Source organism: Danio rerio, chromosome 11, assembly GCF_049306965.1.
Source record: "Danio rerio strain Tuebingen ecotype United States chromosome 11, GRCz12tu, whole genome shotgun sequence".
Lineage (NCBI taxonomy): Eukaryota > Metazoa > Chordata > Actinopteri > Cypriniformes > Danionidae > Danio > Danio rerio.
In genome coordinates, this window is record NC_133186.1 from 14,094,013 (window position 1) to 14,100,745 (window position 6,733).

General features: G+C 36.6%; 1 long non-coding RNA gene across 1 annotated transcript; it reads right to left on the reverse strand.

The window, feature by feature from the left end:
- Nucleotides 1-305: 305 nt before the first annotated feature.
- LOC141376693 (uncharacterized) lies at nt 306-1,818 on the reverse strand. The gene is made up of 2 exons (XR_012387423.1): nt 1,690-1,818; nt 306-1,234 (listed from the first exon to the last, which is right to left on the reverse strand). It is a non-coding gene; the product is annotated as an uncharacterized lncRNA (long non-coding RNA).
- Between the last annotated feature and the right edge of the window lie 4,915 nt (nt 1,819-6,733).

Below are 6,733 nucleotides of genomic sequence, written 5' to 3' on the forward strand. Positions count from 1 at the left end.
TGACTTAACAAGCAGATTGTCTAGCCTTGCCTTTTAGCCTGGCCCTTGTCTTGTTTCTCGTTTATGTTGTTTTGCTATTTGTATCGACCACTATGCCAGTGGCCACGATGACGATTTGGGATTTTCCTCATTGTTTGCTCCTGTTTCGACTATTGCCTGCATTACATCGACTGAGTTAACAAACTGTATTTAGACCCTCAACACTGTTGTACCCCAACTCACATGTTAAAGCAACGTCCCATAATGTTGGGGTACAAAGTCAGTCTGACGTCATGACGATGTCCTGTGCCTACTGGGACTTATTACAAATTGAAATTACTATAATAAAAAAATCCTGTTACATAATATACTTTATAGTGAAAAAGCTGTATGGATGACTATAAACAGAACAGACAGACTGTACAGAACAACTATTTAGAAAAGCAAATACTGTACTCACCACTGTACTCACCACTGTACAAAATCCATTTAGAATGAATTATAAAAACAACTGATTCAAAATAATGATAAAAATATATCAGACATCACAGTCTCTCATACAGTACATTCTGTAAAATTATATTATTACCCCTTCACGTGCCATAGTAGGTGATGCTTGAAATGCTGGAGTTCTTTGATGGTCTTAGGTTGTGACTAGGACGTTGTGGCTGCCACCTTTCCCTCTTCCAGCCATACACCTTGTTCGTCAGACTGAAAACCCAAGAAACTGAACAGTTGACTGACATTTCTCTGCCTTAAGATATAATTTATACTCATAGAGCCGGGTAAGGACCTCTGCAACATAATGGCGATGTCCGTCCAAGCTTCGGGAGTAGATAAGTATATAATCAATGTATACCAGGACAGTCTTATACAGGAACTCCCGAAGCACCTCGTTCATAAGATCTTGGTATACTAAGGGGGCGTAAGCTAGTCCATATGGCATGACAAGATATTCTAAGTGTTCGCTGGATGTGATGAAAGCCATCTTCCACTTGTGCCCCTCATGTATGAGGTTGTGGAGGTCAGACTTCGTGAAGACCCAAGCTCCATGAAGGCGTTCCCATGCTGTTGGGACAAGAGGAAGAAGATAGCAATTCTTGATTGTGATGTTGTTTAATCGATACAGAGTCCCCCATCCTTCTTGGATACAAAGAAGAAACTCAAAGCAGCAGGGGACATAAAAGGGTGGATGTATCCCGGAGAAAGAGCCTCTTCTATGTACTCCTCCATGGCATAATACAAATTGAAAGCACTAACAAATGTAAAATATCAATTAATTACAAAAAAAAACTGTTACATAACGGATATATTTTACTGCACAATTATAAACAGAACAGACGGACTGTACAGAGCATCCATTCAGAAAGCAAATATACTCAATAAAAAACCAAGAATTTCCTAGAACCTCACAGCCACTGTACAAAATCCATTTTGAACGAATCATAAAAAGAACTGATTCAAAAGAATGATAAAAATATATTGGACATCACTGTGTCTCATACAGTACATTCTGAAAAATGATATTATAACGCCTTCTCGTGCCATAGTAGGTGATGCTAGAAATACTGAAAGTGATAGTCTGGTCTATCTATATATACATTTCTTACTTTCCTGACCTGACTGCAAATTCTGAGTCATGCAACCTCAGAAAAGTTTGTAAGAAATGCTGCCATGTCACATTAAGTGTTATGCAACGTGAAAAGACACCTGGACTCTGCAATCCCCTCGTCAGATGGGATTAAACAGGGGGTCCTCTTACACTTCCCAGGAATCTGTACCATAGTCCCTTCCAGGAGACAGAATGTCACGGAGGGAAGTTCATGAGCTGCTCTGTCTGAATCAATGACAGAGAGAAAGCGAGCTGGAAATGTCCCGCGAGTCAGTATGCGCTGGTTCAGACCGGTTTCTCTTGCACAGCGCAGACATGTAAATAGCGGCCTGGAAATCTGCCAGCATTACTCACCATTCTCTCTTAAGGGCTAAAGAGAGAGAGAGAGAGAGAGAGAGAGAGAGAGAGAGAGAGAGAGAGAGAGAGAGAGAGAGATTGAGGAAGTGAGTGTGGGCTGTCGACTGACACTTCCCAGAGTCCATCAGTTTGTCTTTGTGTCAGCTTTCGCATGCTGTCAGATGCTGGTGTGGAGATGAGCTCATGAAGTGCACGGCTTTGAACTTTTGTTTTTTTGCTTTAATTTAAAAACCAAAAGTGGAGTTTTTTTTATTTAAGTACATTTAATTGAGTAAATTTAAGTTTGCTGTATTGATAGACTTGTTCTCAGAGATTTACTTGGTTATTTGATTGATTGGGTAGGTTGCTTGTTTTCGTATGTTCTGTTTGATGTGAAAATCACAGATACTTTGGCAACACATATGTACTGTAACATTTGTCATGCCAATAAAACAAGTTCGACTTGAATTAATTGATTGATTTGATTGACTAGGTGATTGAAATAATTATTAATCAATCCAAATTAATAGTTTGCTTGAGAAAATTTTAAAAATAGAAACAAATATTAATGGAACCTAACATTTTATGATACTTCTGTGGCATTTGTGTCTTTTTAAATATTGACCGTGCAGAAAAACACATGGGATTTCTGCTGGTATCAAGAAAATCTCATTTGTGCACTGTAAAAAATATCAGTAAAATTCATTTGGAAAAAATGACAGGTGTGGTTGCCAGAATTTTTCCAATAAAACACAATATAGAAACTGTAAAAAAAATTCCTTAAGGTTATGATAAACTGCTGTATTTCATTCATTTATATTGTTTTTGTGTAGGTTACAGATTTTTACTATAGCATTTTTACTGTTTTTTTACCGTAAAAAATTATTAAGAAACTAAAATTTCATGAGATACTCAACAGGACTTATCTAATTATGCATATTAAACCCTGACATATGGTAAGGAATATTATACACTCATAGGCTAAAGCAAAGTTCAGTCATTGTCATGAATTGTTATAAAAAATAACTTGTGGCGATGCAGTGGCACAGTAGGTAGTGCTGTCGCCTCACAGCCAGAAGGTTGCTGGGTAGCTGGTTCGAGCCATGTCTAAGTTGGCGCTTCTGTGTGGAGTTTGTTCTCCCTGCGTTTGCATGGGTTTCCTATGAGTGCTCCGGTTTCCCCCACAGTCCAAAGACATGCGGTACAGGTGAATTGGGTAAGCTAAATTGTCCATAGTGTATGAGCGTGTGCGTATAAATAAGTATGTGTGGATGTTTCCCAAAGATAGGTTGTGGCTGGAAGGGCATCCGCTGCATAAAAAACGTGCTGGATAAGTTGGCGGTTCATTCTGCTGTGGCGACCCCAGATTAATAAAGGGACTAAGCCGACAAGAAAATGAATGAATGAAAATAACTTGTAAAAAGAGATCCCAATTTAATCTTAGAATCAGTAAACTTTCAATATCTGCAAATCTCACAATGAATGATCGGTTATGTGTGTTTGTAAAGTTAGAATTGGTAAATGTTTAATATACATTCATTCATTCAGTCATTCATTCATGTTCTTTTCGGCATAGTTGCTTTTTTAATCTGGGGTCACCACAGCGGAATGAACCGCCAACTTATTTATCACGTGTTTTTACGCACCAGAGGCCCTTCTAGCTGCAACCCATTACTGGGAAAAATCCACACACACTTATTCACACACATCCACTTCGGATAATTTAACTTACCCAATGTTGAAAATACATTACCGGTTAAAAGTTTGTTCACTTGTTTTCGTAACATTGAAAACATTATGGTTTCCAAACATTTGATTGTCAGTGTACATGTTATTTATGTTATTTAATACATTGTCATACATTAAAGGGCACCTACGATGAAAATCAACTTTTGTAAGCTGTTTGGACAGAACTCTGTGTGGGTATGGTGTGTCCACAGTCATATTGGAGTGATATAAACGCAAGTCTCTTTTTTTTTTATTTCCTGACATTAAAAAAGCACCCAAAACCCTCCAATTTTGAGGCCCACTGAAACATGACGTAGGAGTGTGGTTTTCACTGCCCACTGAATTGATTGACAGGCACCATGTTTCTTAAAGAACTGAGATTGAAATATTTGTTACAACTTTCTGTAATTTTTATCAGTTTTGTCAGATTATAAGTTGAAAAAGTTTTAAAAACAGTGCATGTTTGTAATAAAATCGCTATAATTCTTAATTGTTATAATCATCACGGCCGCCTGTAGTCAGTAAACGCTAATATATGTGTGTGACTCATTTTTCAGAAAGGCTTAAATAAACTACACCAGAAATACATCAAATAAACTTATTTGATGTATTTGATGTAACTTATCACTGACTACTGTTATCTGAAGTAACGCAGGAGAAGCAGACATGCACATGGGAACGGTGGGCTGACAGAAGCAGCTCATTTTCATTTAAAGCTCCAGGGTACAAAAACCCTGTACGCAGACTTATTTTACATCTTGTAAACGAGATAAAATAGGTGCCCTTTAATTCATCAAAAATGCATTAAGTTCATCAAAGTTGGCAGTATTTACAATAATAAAAAAAAAAGATTTCAGTTCTGATGTAACCAAACTAATGTTTTCAGTGGTATTCACTCATTCATTCGTTCATTCATTCATTCATTCATTCATTCATTCATTCATTCATTCATTCATTCATTCATTCATTCATTCATTCACTCATTCATTTATTCATTAATTTTCTTTTCTGCTTAGTCCCTTTATTAATCTGGGGTCGCCAAAGCAAAATGAACCACCAACATATCCAGAATTTTTTTCTCAGTGGATGCCCTTCCAGCCGCAACCCATCTCTGGGAAACAACCATAAACACTCATTTACACTCATACACTACGGAAAATTTAGCCTACCAAATTCATCTGTAACACATGTCTTTGGACTGTGGGGAAAACCGGAGCACCCGGAGGAAACTCCACACAAAAATGCCAACTGACCCAGCCGAGGCTCGACCAGCGACCTTCTTGCTGTGAGGTGACAGCACTACCTGCTGCACCACTGCGTCACCATTTTCAGCATTAATATTGTAAAAAAAAATTTACTAAACATTAAATCTGAACATTAAATCTGAACATTATAATTTCTAAACAATAGTGTAGCTTTTACATTTAAAATGTTTTTAGGAGACAAAAATACACAGTTGTAACACTGTGTTTTGCTTTTTAAACTCAATAAATAAATAAATGAAATATTTCTGATCCCAAAGATTTAGATGGCAGTATCAATATTATTAAAATAACAGTCGTAATAGTAAAACATTTAGCTATTTATATAAGTTACTGTAAATATTTAACTGCCATTACTGTTTTGCTAGTAGGGATACAGCGGCAGGCAAAAGTTAGCAAGATCGTTTTCTTCTATTTATTAAATTACCCATTCGTTTTTTTATGTCTACATATATAATCCAGCCCTAAATGACCCCAATCAGTAATGTAAAAACAGTAGCCTAGTTATTGTTTTTACAAAAGTAAGTATTGTATGCACAACAACTGTATTGATGTGCGCATGCCCAATAGCTGGATATGTTCTGGACTTTACCTTACCAGATATGAAACTACTAAATTATGTCTTTCGAATAACACCTGTTTCTGTTTCTGTTTGATGTGTTGAGTGAATGAAATGGTGTACTGGTTAGCTTCATTTTGTATGTACTCCAGGTTTCACTTCTGAAACATGCCCAGGCCTGTGCCTCAGTAATACATGAATATAAACTTGTTCAACCAGACATATGTGGATTCCCCTGCTCCGACAGCATTTCTCAATATCTACACTACTGATCCACTACAGATTAGTCAGTTAGGCAGTAAACAACTACCTAAAGCTATTGTTCAAATATCCAAACCCTCTGCTAGTTTGTATTCATCGTACAGTAACGTTTCCCTCAAGTAAACAGCACTGTTGTAACTGTTGTTAAATGTCATTAAACTAAGTCATGTGTTGACCTTATTCTACAGTGCGCCGGTTTTTGCGATTGTTTTAGAATTTCTAGGAATAGGACAGAAAACAGTTAAACTACTTGCTTTACAAACAAGTATGTTCATGAATATACATAAAAAAGAAAATAATATAATAAGAAAATGTCAAGCAGCATAACAGGCTGTTTTAAAGATCTAAAAATCTATAAAAGTGAATGAGACCGGAAGTCTTGAGGCAAAAGATTCCTAGCTGTGCCCGCTAGCACGTGAAGGATGAGATCAAAACTAACAAACTCTTTAATTACAGTAATAAAGTACTGTAAAAATAATTAGTGTCCACAGATAGAAATGAACTAGCGGTGAATGTGCCACTGCTGGGTTGATAAGGGCATCTAGTAAACAGTTCTGTGTATGCAGCTATAGACAGTTCTGCTAACCACACTGAACTGTGACACAGCACACTTTAGGCATGGCACATGTGGACTGGAGCTTTATGTAATTCATAAAGAACACCGAAACTCTTTAAAATGCTTTAACTTTTCATTGATTGTTTGTTTTCTTCAATTTATATAACACAGGCCCGTAGCCAAGTGGGGTTCAGGTGGTTCGAAAGACCACCTTTTTTTCTTTCTTAAATATTTCCCAAATGATGTTTAACAGAGCAAGGACATTTTTACAGCATGTCTGATAATATTTTTGTTTCTGGAGAAAGTCTTAATTGTTTTATTTCAGCTAGGATAAAAGCAGTTTTTATAAAAAAAAAAAAAAAAAAAAAAAAAAACAGGTCAAAGTTATTAGCTCCTTTAAGCTATACATTTTTTTTGATAGTCTGCAGAGTAAACCATTG